The following is a 14422-nucleotide window of genomic DNA, read 5'->3' as shown; positions in this document are numbered from 1 at the left end:
TCGCATTACAATTCGGAAAGTTCAGCAGTGATCTCTACACTCTGGGTAAGATAAACCTTTGATTCTCCTGTTCTAGGATGAATGATGAGCCCAATGGGCGACTTGCAGATTTTTCTACACCTGGGGCACGCTGCGCTTGATGGGCTGGGTAAACAGGTTGTTTAACAGGAGGATCATCAAGTTTTCACAATTCAAGTTCGGCTTTGCGCAATTCCACGAAGACTCTTGATGTACTTCATGCCATTGGAGGCGACCCTTCCACATTCTTGGGCTGTCTAATTCCAGGACCGTCCATTGGTCATCGCGCATGTTTCAATTTGCTTGGATGTTTGAGGACATTCCTGTACTTTTCCATGTCCCTCTTTTCCATGTCTCCTGTTGCGACTGCGCTCCGAATATATTATCAGCTCTGGTAATTGCCTCAGTCACCCACCCTCTTGTGAAGAATTGACTCTCTCTGGATTGAAGTTATTCTAATTGACCATGGAACAAAGTGGGATTTGCAATTGTTCATGTCGCGAATGCAAATAATTTAAACAAAGCATCTAACTTTCAGCCCAATGTTTAACTGAAGTATGCTCATCCCCACAGTGTACAGCAGTCATATACTCATTGACCCCGCGTTATCGGTTCCTTCCACACCTTCTCACAATCCCAATGTTATCTGTGTCACAGGCCGGGGGTTTCTACCATCATTGGGAAGTGACCGTTTACATCTAAAGTTTACAAATCTGCATTGCACTGTTAAACGGTGATGGTTGGTTCCATTTCCCTCTGTATGTGGCGCGCTGCTGGGGCGTTACCTGTCCCGTGTAATTTTGGGTCTCCTGGAGTATTCCCACGGTTCACTGAGTGAGAGTTTGAGAGAAAAAACGGAGAATGTTTTTGATAGAATTTAAAAAGGCCAGTTGCACTGGAAATGTTGCGAAAGAGAAAACATGTAGATGTGATTTCTTTCGATGATCTCTTCTTTCTTTTCACCCATCTCAGATAATAGTCAACTCCACATCCCTGAGGTGACGTCCGCAGATATATGGCTCTGCATTAAATCTGATGGAAGACTTCAGAACTTTTCCAAAATGTCATCGCTTTGATTATGCTTTGCTGCCCGATATCAATATTGTATTTGACTGAATGAGAGATTCCTTCCTGTTGTGTTTATTAGAATCACATTTCTCTCCTTATTTTGTGTGAAAGAATCTGCATTCTGTCTCTTTAGGGATGAAAAACAAAATAGAATGTATATCCAGTATTGCACTGCCCATGTTAAAGCTGTGTTAAATCGCACTGCATTGTGGAACCGAACTGGCATTATAATTAAATAACTGATGCTGTTTCATGTCAGGTGTATTGGAAGACCATTTGGTAAAATCCCTCACTCTTGCACCATTACATTAAGATTAGGAGTGATAAATGCATTATTTCTCTGTTTTATCTCCAGTTATTGATGATGTGGAGATGCCAGCGTTGGACTGGGGTGAGCACAGTAAGACGTCTTACAACACCAGATAAAAGTCCAACAGATTTGTTTCGAATTACTAGCTTTCGGACCACAGCTCCTTTCTCAGGTGAAGGAGCTGCACTCCGAACGCTAGTAATTCGAACCAAACCTCTTGGACTTTAACCTGGTGTTGTTAGACATCTTACTGCCCAGTTATTGAGCCCGTACATCATGTATTCGAGGAGCAGCGATCACTGCATTCTCCCAGCAGCCAAGTCCCACACATTCATTCCAGCACTGCCCCTGACAATCGGGTCCTGAAGGCTGTAAATCAGATTTTCACGTATTTTTCTCACTTTAATTCCCCAACTTGTATATTCATTTCCATTAGTGTTGCCCCACTCAAGAGATCATCGGCAGTATCACCGAGTATCACCCAGTACTGGAGAGAATTCTTCGAGACAGGATCTGCTCACGTTTGATTATCATAGAATTTACAGTGCAGAAGGAGGCCATACGGCCCATCGAGTCTGCACCGGCTCTTGGAAAGAGCACCCTACCCAAGTTCAACATCTTCACCCTATCCCCATAACCCAGTAACACCACCCAACACTAAGGGCAATTTTGGACACTAAGAGCAATTTATCATGGCCAATCCACCAAACGCACATCTTTGGACAGGGAGATAAACCAGAGCACCCGGAGGAAATCCACGCACACACGGGGAGGATGTGCAGACTCCGCAGAGACAGTGACCCAAGCCGGAATCGAACCTGTACCCTGGAGCTGTGAAGCAATTGTGCTATCCACAATGCTACCGTGCTGCCCATTTGGAAGCAAATGGACGTGTTAGTGAGAGGCAGCATGGTTTTGTGAAGGAGAGGTCGTGTCTCACTAACTTGATAGAGTTTTTCGAGGAGGTTACAAAGATGATTGATGCAGGTAGGGCAGTGGATGGTGTCGATATGGACTTGAGTAAGGCCTTTGACAAGGTCCCTCATGCCAGACTAGTAGAAAAGGAGAAGTCACACGGGTGAGCTGGCAAGGTGGATATAGAACTGGCTAGGTCATAGAAGGCAGAGAATAGCAATGGAAGGATGCTTTTCTAATTGGAGGGCTGTGACTAGTGGTGTTCCGCAGGGATCAGTGCTGGGACCTTTGCTGTTTGTAGTATATGTAAATGATTTGGAGGAAAATGTAACTGGTCTGATTAGTAAGTTTGCAGCCGACACAAAGGTTGGTGGAATTGCGGATAGCGATGAGGACTGTCAGAGGATACAGCAGGATTTAGATTGTTTGGAGATTGGACGGAGAGATGGCAGATGGGGTTTAATCTTATAAAATGTGAGGTAATGCATTTTGGAAGGTCTAATGCAGGTAGCGAATATACAGTGAATGGTAGAACCCTCATGAGTATTGAAAGTCAGAGAGATCTAGGTGTACAGTTAGACAGGTCACTGAAAGGGGCAACACAGGTGGAGAAGGTAGTCAAGAAGGCATACGGCATGCTTGCCTTCATTGGCCGGGGCATTGAGTATAAGAATTGGCAAGTCATGTTGCAGCTATATAGAACCTTAGTTAGGCCACACTTGGAGTATAGTGTTCAATTCTGGTCGCCACACTACCAGAAGGATGTGGAGACTTTAGGGCGGGTGCAGAAGAGATTTACCAGAATGTTGCCTGCTATGGAGTGCATTAGCTATGAGGAGGGTCAAAGACAGAGTGAATAGTCAGAGGCTTTTTCCAAGGGTAGAGGGGTGAATTACTAGGGAGCATAGGTTTAAGGTGCGAGGGGCAAGGTATCGAGTGGATGTACGAGGCATGTTTTTTCCGCAGAGGGTAGTGGGTGCTTGGAACTCGCGCCGGAGGAGGTGATATTTAAGGGGCATCTTGACAAATACGTGAAGAGGATGGTAAAGATGGATACGGACCCAGAAGATTGTAGTTTAGTCGGGTAGGATGGTCGGCACGGGATTGGACGGCCGAAGGGTCTGTTCCTGTGCTGTACGTGTCTTTATTCTTTGTCCTTCTAAACAGTGCCCTAAAGTAAACAAAATGCATTTGAACAGGACCGTCCAGTAAATCATTACATTTTTACCATGTCCTCCAGTAAATAAAACGTATTTAAACAGTACCCGACATAAATCAAGTGCATTTAAACAGTGCACCTACAGTGAATCAAATGTATTTAAACAGTGCCCTACAGTAACTCAAATGTATTTATACCGTACCCTAAAGTAAATCAATCACATTCAAACAGTTCCCGACAGTAAACCAAATGTATTTAACAGTGCGCTACAGTAAATCAAATGCAATTCAAATTTACCCCACAGTAAATCAAATGCATTCCAACTGTGCCCCACAGTAAATCAAATGTTCTTAAATATTGCCCGAGACAATGCAAATGCAGTAGAACAGAGCCCTGCACTAGATCAAATGCATTAAGAAAGTGTGCCGCAGTAAACCAAATGCATTTAAACAGTGCCCGACCGTCAATCAAATGTATTTAAACAGTGCCCTACAGTAAATAAAATGCATTAAAAGTGCCCGACTGAAAATCAAATGCGTTTAAACAGTGTCCCACAGTAAACTAAAGGCAGTTAAACAGTGCCCGTCACTAAATCTAATGTATTTAAACAGTGTCCTACAGGAAAGCAAGTGCATTTAAACAGTGCCCAAATGGAAACCAAATGAATTTGAACAATGCGCTACATTAAAGAAAATGTTTTTAAACAGTGCCCGACAGTAAATCAAAGGCATTTAAACAGAATGCGCTACAGAACATCTAATGCTTTTAAATAATGCGCTACAGTGAACCAAATGCCTTTAAACAGTGCCTGTCAGTAAACAAATAGCATTAACAGCGCGTTCCAGGAATTCAAATGTACTTAAAGAGGATCCTAGAGTAAATTAAATGCATCTAAACAGTGCTCGAATCTAAATCAAATGTCTTGAAACAGCGCTCTACTGGAAATCAAATTTATTTAAACAGTGCCCTCCAGTAAATCAAACGTATTTAAACAGTGTCCTACCGCAAATCAGATGCATTTAAACAGTGTCCTACAGTAAATCAAATGCATTCAAACAGTGCCCTATCGTAACCCAAATGCATATAAACAGTGCCCTACGTTAAGTCAAATGCATTTAAACAGAACCCGACAGTAAATAAAATCATGAAAACAGTGCCCTACAGTAAGTCAAATGCATTTAAACAGTGTCCTACAGTAAATCAAATGCATTCAAACAGTGCCCTATCGTAACCCAAATGCGTTTGAACAGTGATCTACGTTAAATCAAATGCATTTAACTGGACCATCCAGTAAATAAAATGTATTTAAACAGTGCCCGACAGTAAATCAAAGATAGTTAAACAGGGCCCTGCAGGAAATCAAATGCATCTAAACAGTGCCCCCGAGTAAATCCAATGTATTTAAACAGTGTCCTACAGTAAGACAAACACATTTGAACAGTGCCCAGCAGTAAATCAAATGCATTTAAACAGTGCACTACAGTACATCAAATGCTTTTAAAAAGTGCCCAACAAAAACCAAATGCCCTTAAAATGTCTGACAGTAAATCATACAAATTTCAACAGTGAAATGAAATGAAAATCGCTTATTGTCACAAGTAGGCTTCAAAGGAAGTTACTGTGAAAAGCCCCTCGTCGCCACATTCCGATGCCTGTTCGGGGAGTCGGTACGGGAAATGCGTTAAGCAGTGCGCTGAAGTAAACCAAATGCTTTTCAACAGTGCACAACAAAAAATCTAATGTATTTAAACAGTGCCCGACAGAAAATCAAATGTATTTAAACAGTGCCCTACGGTAAATCAAATGCATTTAAACAGTGCCCTACAGTAATTCAAATGTATTTAAACAGTGTCCTACGGTAAATCAAATGGATTTAAACAGTGCCCTATAGTCAGTCAAATGCAGTGTCCTCAGTAAATCAATCGCTTTTACAAAGTGCCCTCCAGTAAACCAAATGCTCTTAAATAGTGCCCTACAGTTTTTCAATCGCATATAAACCGTGCCTCAAAGTAAATAAATCGCATTTAAACAGTTCCGTGCAGTGAACCAAATGTTTTTAAACAGTGCTTTATAGTAAATCAAATGGATTTACAGTGCCCTGCAGTAAACCAAATGTATTTCAACTGTGCCCTACAGTTAATTAAATGTGCTTAAACAGTGCCATGCACAACACAAATGCAGTTGAACAGTGTCCCACACTCAATCAAGTGCATTTAGAAAGTGCCCTGCAGTAAACCAAATGCATTTTAACAGCGCCCTCCAGTAAATCAAATTCATTTAAACAGTGTCCCAGAGTAAATAAAATGCATTTAAACAGTGCCCTACAGTATATCAATCGCATTTAAACAGTGGCCTACGATAAACCAAATACGTTTATCCAGTACACTACAGTAAATCAAATGCATTTAAACAGTGCCCTACAGTCAACCAAATACATTTATACAGTGCACCACAGTAAATCAAATGTATTTAAAAAGTTCCCGACACTAAAGCAAATGCATTTAAACTGCGCTCTGAAGAAAATCAAAAGCATTTAATCAGTGCCCTACAGCAAACCAAACGTATTTAACCAGTGCCCTAATGTAAAATCATTTGGATTTAAACAGTGCCCTGCAGTAAATCAAATGTATTTACACCGGACCCTAAAGTAAATCAATCACATTGAAACAGTTCCCGACAGTAATCCAAATGTATTTAAACAGTGAGCTACAGTAAATCAAATGCATTTCAACCGTGCCCCACAGTAAATCAAATGTTCTTAAATATTTCCCTAGACAATACAAATGCAGTTGAACAGAGTCCTGCACTAAATCAAATGCATTAAGAAAGTGCGCCGCAGTAAACCAAATGCATTTAAACAGTGCCCGACACTAAAGCAAATGCATTTAAACAGTGCCCGACACTAAAGCAAATGCATTTAAACAGTGCCCTACAGTATATAAAATGCATTTAAAGTGCCCTACTGAAAATCAAATGCATTTAAACAGTGTCCCACGGTAAACTAAAGGCAGTTAAACAGTGCCCATCACTAAATCTAATGTATTTAAACAGTGTCCTACAGGAAATCAAGTGCATTTAAACAATGCCCAAATGGAAACCAAATGAATTTGAACAATGCGCTACATTAAAGAAAATGTTTTTAAACAGTGCCCGACAGCAAATCAAAGACATTTAAACAGTGCGCTACAAAAAATCGAATGCTTTTAAATAATGCGCTACAGTGAACCAAATGCCTTTAAACTGTGCCTGACAGTAAACAAATAGCATTAACAGCGCATTCCAGGAATTCAAATGTACTTAAAGAGGGTCCTAGAGCAAATTAAATGCATCTAAACAGTGCTCGATTCTAAATCAAATGTCTTGAAACCGTGCTCAACTGTAAATCAACTTTATTTAAACAGTGCCCTCCAGTAAATCAAACGTATTTAAACAGTGTCCTACAGCAAATCAGATGCATTTAAACAGTGCCCGACCGTAACCCAAATGCATTTAAACAGTGCCCTACGTTAAGTCAAATGCATTTAAACAGAACCCTACAGTAAATAAAATGCATTTAAACAGTGTACTGCAGTAACTCAAATGCATTTAAACAGTGTCCTACAGTAAATCAAATGCATTTAAACAGTGTCCTGCAGTAACTCAAAAGCATTTAAACGGTGTCCTACTGTAAATCAAATGCATTTCAACAGTGTCCTACGGTAAAGCAAATGCATTTAAACAGTGTCCTACGGTAAATCAAATGCATTTAAAAAGTGTCCTACTGTAAATCAACTGCATTGACGCAGTGCCCTACAGTAAATCAAATGCATTCAAACAGTGCCCTATCGTAACCCAAATGCGTTTGAACAGTGATCTACGTTAAATCAAATGCATTTCAACTGGACCCTCCAGTAAATAAACTGTATTTAAACAGTGCCCGACAGTAAATCAAAGATAGTTAAACAGGGCCCTGCAGAAAATCAAATGCATTTAAATAGTGCCCCCGAGTAAATCCACTGTATTTAAACAGTGTCCTACAGTAAGTCAAACACATTTAAACAGTGCCCCCGAGTAAATCCAATGTATTTAAACAGTCCTACAGTAAGTCAAACACATTTAATCAGTGCCCGACAGTAACCAAATACATTTAAACAGTGCCCTGCAGTAAATCAAATGCATTTAAACAGTGCCCGACAAAAAACAAATGCTTTTAAACAGTGCCCGACAAAAAACAAATGCCCTTAAAGTGTCTGACAGTAAATCATACAAATTTAAACAGTGAAATGAAATGAAAATCGCTTATTGTCACAAGTAGGCTTCAAAGGAAGTTACTGTGAAAAGCCCCTCGTCGCCACATTCCAATGTCTGTCCGGGGAGTCGGTACGGGAAATACGGGAAACAGTGCCCTGAAGTAAACCAAATGCATTTCAACAGTGCACATCAAAAAATCTAATGTATATCAACAGTGCCCGACAGAAAATCAAATGTATTTAAACAGTGCCCTACGGTAAGTCAAATGCATTTAAACAGCGCCCTATAGCAAATAAAATTCGTTTAAACGGTGCCCGACAGTATATCAATCGCATTTATACAGTGCCCTACAGTAAATCAATCGCTTTTACAAAGTGCCCTCCAGTAAACCAAATGCGCTTAAATAGTGCCCTACAGTTTTTCAATCGCATATAAACCGTGCCTCAAAGTAAATAAATCACATTTAAACAGTTCCATGCAGTGAACCAAATGTTTTTAAACAGTGCTTTATAGTAAATCAAAAGCATTTACAGTGCCCTGCAGTAAATAAAATACATTTAAAGTGCCCTACTGAAAATCAAATGCATTTAAACAGTGTCCCACAGTACACTAAAGGTAGTTAAATAGTGCCCGTCACTAAATCTAATGTATTTAAACAGTGTATTACAGGAAATCAAGTGCATTTAAACAGTGCCCAAATGGAAACCAAATGAATTTGAACAATGTTCTAATTTAAAGAAAATGTTTTAAACAGTGCCCGACAGTAAATCAAAGGCATTAAAGCAATGCGCTACAGAAACTCAAATGCTTTTAAATAATGCGCGACAGTGAACCAAATGCCTTTAAACTGTGCCTGACAGTAAACAAATAGCATTAACTGCGCATTCCAGGAATTCAAATGTACTTAAAGAGGGTCCTAGAGTAAATTAAATGCATCTAAACAGTGCTCGACTCTAAATCAAATGTCTTGAAACAGTGCTCTACTGTAAATCAAATTTATTTAAACAGTGTCCTCCAGTAAATCAAACGTATTTAAACAGTGTCCTACAGCAAATCAAATGCATTTAAACAGTGTCCTACAGTAAATCAAATGCATTTAAACAGTGCCCTACAGTAAATCAAAAGCATTTAATCAGTGCCCTACAGCAAACCAAACGTATTTAACCAGTGCCCTAATGTAAAATCATTTGAATTTAAACAGTGCCCTGCAGTAAATCAAATGTATTTACACCGGACCCTGAAGTAAATCAATCACATTGAAACAGTTCCCGACAGTAATCCAAATGTATTTAAACAGTGAGCTACAGTAAATCAAATGCATTTCAACCGTGCCCCACAGTAAATCAAATGTTCTTAAATATTTCCCTAGACAATACAAATGCAGTTGAACAGAGCCCTGCACTAAATCAAATGCATTAAGAAAGTGTGCCGCAGTAAACCAAATGCATTTAAACAGCGCCCGACACTAAAGCAAATGCATTTAAACAGTGCCCTACAGTAAATAAAATGCATTTAAATTGCCCTACTGAAAATCAAATGCATTTAGACAGTGCCCCACGGTAAACTAAAGGCAGTTAAACAGTGCCCGTCACTAAATCTAATGTATTTAAACAGTGTCCTACAGGAAATCAAGTGCATTTAAACAGTGCCCAAATGGAAACCAAATGAATTTGAACAATGCGCTACATTAAAGAAAATGTTTTTAAACAGTGCCCGACAGCAAATCAAAGGCATTTAAACAGTGCCCGACAGAAAATCAAATGCTTTTAAACAGTGCGCTACAGTGAACCAAATGCCTTTAAACTGTGCCTGACAGTAAACAAATAGCATTAACAGCGCATTCCAGGAATTCAAATGTACTTAAAGAGGGTCCGAGAGCAAATTAAATGCATCTAAACAGTCCTCGATTCTAAATCAAATGTCTTGAAACAGTGCTCTACTGTAAATCAAATTTATTTAAACAGTGCCCTCCAGTAAATCAAACGTATTTAAACAGTGTCCGACAGCAAATCAGATGCATTTAAACAGTGCCCGACCGTAACCCAAATGCATTTAAACAGTGCCCTACGTTAAGTCAAATGCATTTAAACAGAACCCTACAGTAAATAAAATGCATTTAAACAGTGTACTGCAGTAACTCAAATGCATTAAACCAGTGTCCTACAGTAAATCAAATGCATTTAAACAGTGTCCTGCAGTAACTCAAATGCATTTAAACAGTGTCCTACTGTAAATCAAATGCATTTAAACAGTGTCCTACGGTAAATCAAATGCATTTAAACAGTGTCCTACGGTAAATCAAATGCATTTAAAAAGTGTCCTACTGTAAATCAAATGCATTGACGCAGTGCCCTACAGTAAATCAAATGCATTGAAACAGTGCCCTATCGTAACCCAAATGCGTTTGAACAGTGATCTACGTTCAATCAAATGCATTTAAACTGGACCCTCCAGTAAATAAACTGTATTTAAACAGTGCCCGACAGTAAATCAAAGATAGTTAAACAGGGCCCTGCAGAAAATCAAATGCATTTAAATAGTGCCCCCGAGTAAATCCAATGCATTTAAACAGTGCCCCCGAGTAAATCCACTGTATTTAAACAGTGTCCCACAGTAAGTCAAACACATTTAAACAGTGCCCTGCAGTAAATCAAATGCATTTAAACAGTGCCCGACAAAAAACAAATGCTTTTAAATAGTGCCCGACAAAAACCAAATGCCCTTAAAGTGTCTGACAGTAAATCATACAACTTTAAACAGTGAAATGAAATGAAAATCGCTTATTTCACAAGTAGGCTTCAAAGGAAGTTACTGTGAAAAGCCTCTCGTCGCCACATTCCGATGCCTGTCCGGGGAGCCGGTACGGGAAATACGGGAAACAGTGCCCTGAAGTAAACCAAATGCATTTCAACAGTGCACATCAAAAAATCTAATGTATATAAACAGTGCCCGACAGAAAATCAAATGTATTTAAACAGTGCCTTGTGGTAAGTCAAATGCATTTAAACAGCGCCCTATAGCAAATAAAATTCGTTTAAACGGTGCCCTACAGTATATCAATCGCATTTATACAGTGCCCTACAGTAAATCAATCGCTTTTACAAATTGCTCTCCAGTAAACCAAATGCGCTTAAATAGTGCCCTAAAGTTTTTCAATCGCATATATACCGTGCCTCAAAGTAAATAAATCACATTTAAACAGTTCCATGCAGTGAACCTATTGTTTTTAAACAGTGCTTTATAGTAAATCAAAAGCATTTACAGTGCCCTGCAGTAAATAAAATGCATTTAAAGTACCCTACTGAAAATCAAATGCATTTAAACAGTGTCCCACAGTACACTAAAGGTAGTTAAATAGTGCCCGTCACTAAATGTAATGTATTTAAACAGTGTCTTACAGGAAATCAAGTGCATTTAAACAGTGCCCAAATGGAAACCAAATGAATTTGAACAATGTTCTACTTTAAAGAAAATGTTTTAAACAGTGCCCGACTGTAAATCAAAGGCATTTAAACAGTGCGCTACAGAAAATCAAATGCTTTTAAATAATGCGGTACAGTGAACCAAATGCCTTTAAACAGTGTCCAACAGTAAACAAATAGCATTAACTGCGCATTCCAGGAATTCAAATGTACTTAAAGAGGGTCCTAGAGTAAATTAAATGCATCTAAACAGTGCTCGACTCGAAATCAAATGTCTTGAAACAGTGCTCTACTGTAAATCAAATTTATTTAAACAGTGCCCTCCAGTAAATCAAACGTATTTAAACAGTGTCCTACAGCAAATCAAATGCATTTAAACAGTGTCCTACAGTAAATCAAATGCTTTCAAACAGTGCCCTATCGTAACCCAAATGCGTTTGAACAGTGATCTACGTTAAATCAAATGCATTTAAACGGGACCATCCAGTAAATAAAATGTATTTAAACAGTGCCCGACAGTAAATCTAAGATAGTTAAACAGGGCCCTGCAGAAAATCAAATGCATTTAAACAGTGCCCCCGAGTAAATCCAATGTATTTAAACAATGTCCTACAGTAAGTCAAACACATTTAAACAGTGCCCGACAGTAAATCAAATGCTTTTAAATAGTGTCCTACAGTAAGTCAAATACATTTAAACAGCGCCCTACAGTAAATCAAATGCATTTAAACAGTGCCCTACAGTAAATCAAATGCTTTGAAATTGTGCCCGACAAAAACCAAATGCCCTTAAAGTGTCTGACAGTAAATCGTACAAATTTAAACAGTGAAATCAAATGAAAATCGCTTATTGTCACAAGTAGGCTTCAAAGGAAGTTACTGTGAAACGACCCTCGTCGCCACATTCCGATGCCTGTCCGGGCAGTCGGTACGGGAAATACGGTAAGCAGTGCGCTGAAGTAAACCAAATGCATTTCAACAGTGCACAACAAAACATCTAATGTATTTAAAAAGTGCGCAACAGAAAATCAAATGCATTTAAACAGTGCCCTATAGTAAGTCAAATGCATTTAAACAGCGCCATGCAGAAAATCAAATGCATTTAAACAGTGCCCTGCGGTAAGTCAAATGCATTTAAACAGCGCCCTATAGCAAATAAAATGATTTAAACAGTGCCCTACAGTATCTCAGTCGTATTTAAACAGTGCCCTCAGTAAATCAATCGCTTTTACAAAGTGCCCTCCAGTAAACCAAATGCTCTTAAATAGTGCCCTACAGTTTTTCAATCGCATATAAACCGTGCCTCAAAGTAAATAAATCACATTTAAACAGTTCCCTACAGTGAACCAAATGATTTTAAACAGTGCTTTATAATAAATCAAGTGCATTTGCAGTGCCCTGCAGTAAACCAAATGCATTTCAACTGTGCCATACAGTAAATTAAATGTGCTTAAACAGTGCCATGCACAACACAAATGCAGTTGCACAGTGGCCCACACTTAATCAAGTGCATTTAGAAAGTGTCCTGCAGTAAACCAAATGCATTTAAACAGCGCCCTGCAGGAAATCAAATTCATTTAACCAGCGCCCTACAGTAAATCAAATTCATTTAAACAGTGCCCCCAGAGTAAATAAAATGCATGAAAACAATGGCCTACGATAAACCAAATACGTTTATCCAGTGCACTACAGTAAATCAAATGCATTTAAACAGTGCCCTACAGTCAACCAAATACATTTATACAGTGCACCACAGTAAATAAAATGTGTTTAAACAGTGCCCGACACTAAAGCAAATGCATTTAAACTGTGCTCTGGACAAAATCAAATGCATTTAATCAGTGCCCTACAGCAAACCAAACGTATTTGACCAGTGCCCCAATGCAAAATCACTTGGATTTAAACAGTGCCCTGCAGTAAATCAAATGCATTGAAACAGTGCCCTACAGTAAATCAAATACATTTAAACTGTACTTTATAGTAAACCAAATGCATTTAATCAGTGCCCTACTGTACATCAATCGCATTTAAACAGTGTCCTACAATAACCAAATGCACTTAAATAGTGCCCTACAGTACATCAATCTTATTTGTTATGGGCCAGGGTTTAGAGATTCCCAAAGTGTATCATGGACTTCACCTGACCCACCTGTCCCAGAACTTTTAATAGACTGTGGTATGGGGAGCACACGGCCCACTCTACAGCGGTGGTACAGCAGAAATGGAAAATATATTTTAAATAACAAATCGATGTTTATTCTATGAATTTAAGTTAACCTTTTTAAAACATACAGTAAACATCTTAGCAACCATTAATTCAACTACAACCCCCAAAGAATACAACACTAAGTAATGCTTACGCTGTCCTTTTAACATCCAGAAGACTTACAATAAACAGAACCTTTAACAGAAGCACATCTGGTTAACGTCACTCCTGAAAACGGTTATAATTCTGACATCACCAAATGATCAAGAGATAGACGCATCATGGCAGAGAGATCAAGAGTACACCGGCTCTGTCTGGCTTCAGCTCCAACACTGAAACTAAAACACACCCTGCAGCAATCAGCCTAAAACGAAAGTAAAAAGCTGCCAGACAGCCCAGCACGACCCATACCCTGACGTCACTGATAAACACCCGTTTCTTAAAGGTACATTTCTTAAACACCCATTTCTTAAAGGTACTCTCACATGGCACCACCGCCCAAGAAAAAAAACCATCAACTTCAAGATGGTTTCATTTTTCACCTTGTCACTATCCTTTAAGAAATGCACGAAGTAAACACACTTTTGCGTTTCTAAAAACAACACACGCTAACAGGGATAATAATATAGTCCATTTTTGTTCTTCTTCCTTAAACTGAAGCACTTCTCGATTGACAGTCACTTTCAACATGAAATTTTACTTAAATGTTCAATGAAATTCACTCATGCCAAGAAATCGCATTATTTCCCTATGTTTGAGGGTGTCGGAAACTTCGCAATGAAAGTGACTTGGGTTTTTTCAAATTCACTTTTGGCTAGGTTAATCACCAAACCCGCCTCCTGAAGTCGATGGAATAATTCCATCAGACGTTTCAACTGTTCTTTCCATGTCTGGCTGAAAATTATCAGATCGTCGATGTATACCACACAATTGGGTAATCCTGAAACAACTTTGTTAGTTAACCATTTAAACGTGGCTGGGGCGTTTTTCATGCCAAATGGCATAACTTTGAATTGTTATGCACCATCTGGAGTCACAAAAGCTGAAATCTCCTTCGCCCTTTCGGATAAAGATACCTGCCCGTAACCCTTAAGT

Source organism: Scyliorhinus torazame, chromosome 20 (assembly GCF_047496885.1).
Source record: "Scyliorhinus torazame isolate Kashiwa2021f chromosome 20, sScyTor2.1, whole genome shotgun sequence".
In the NCBI taxonomy this organism is placed as follows: Eukaryota; Metazoa; Chordata; class Chondrichthyes; order Carcharhiniformes; family Scyliorhinidae; genus Scyliorhinus; species Scyliorhinus torazame.
Note: the sequence above shows the minus strand (reverse complement) of the source record.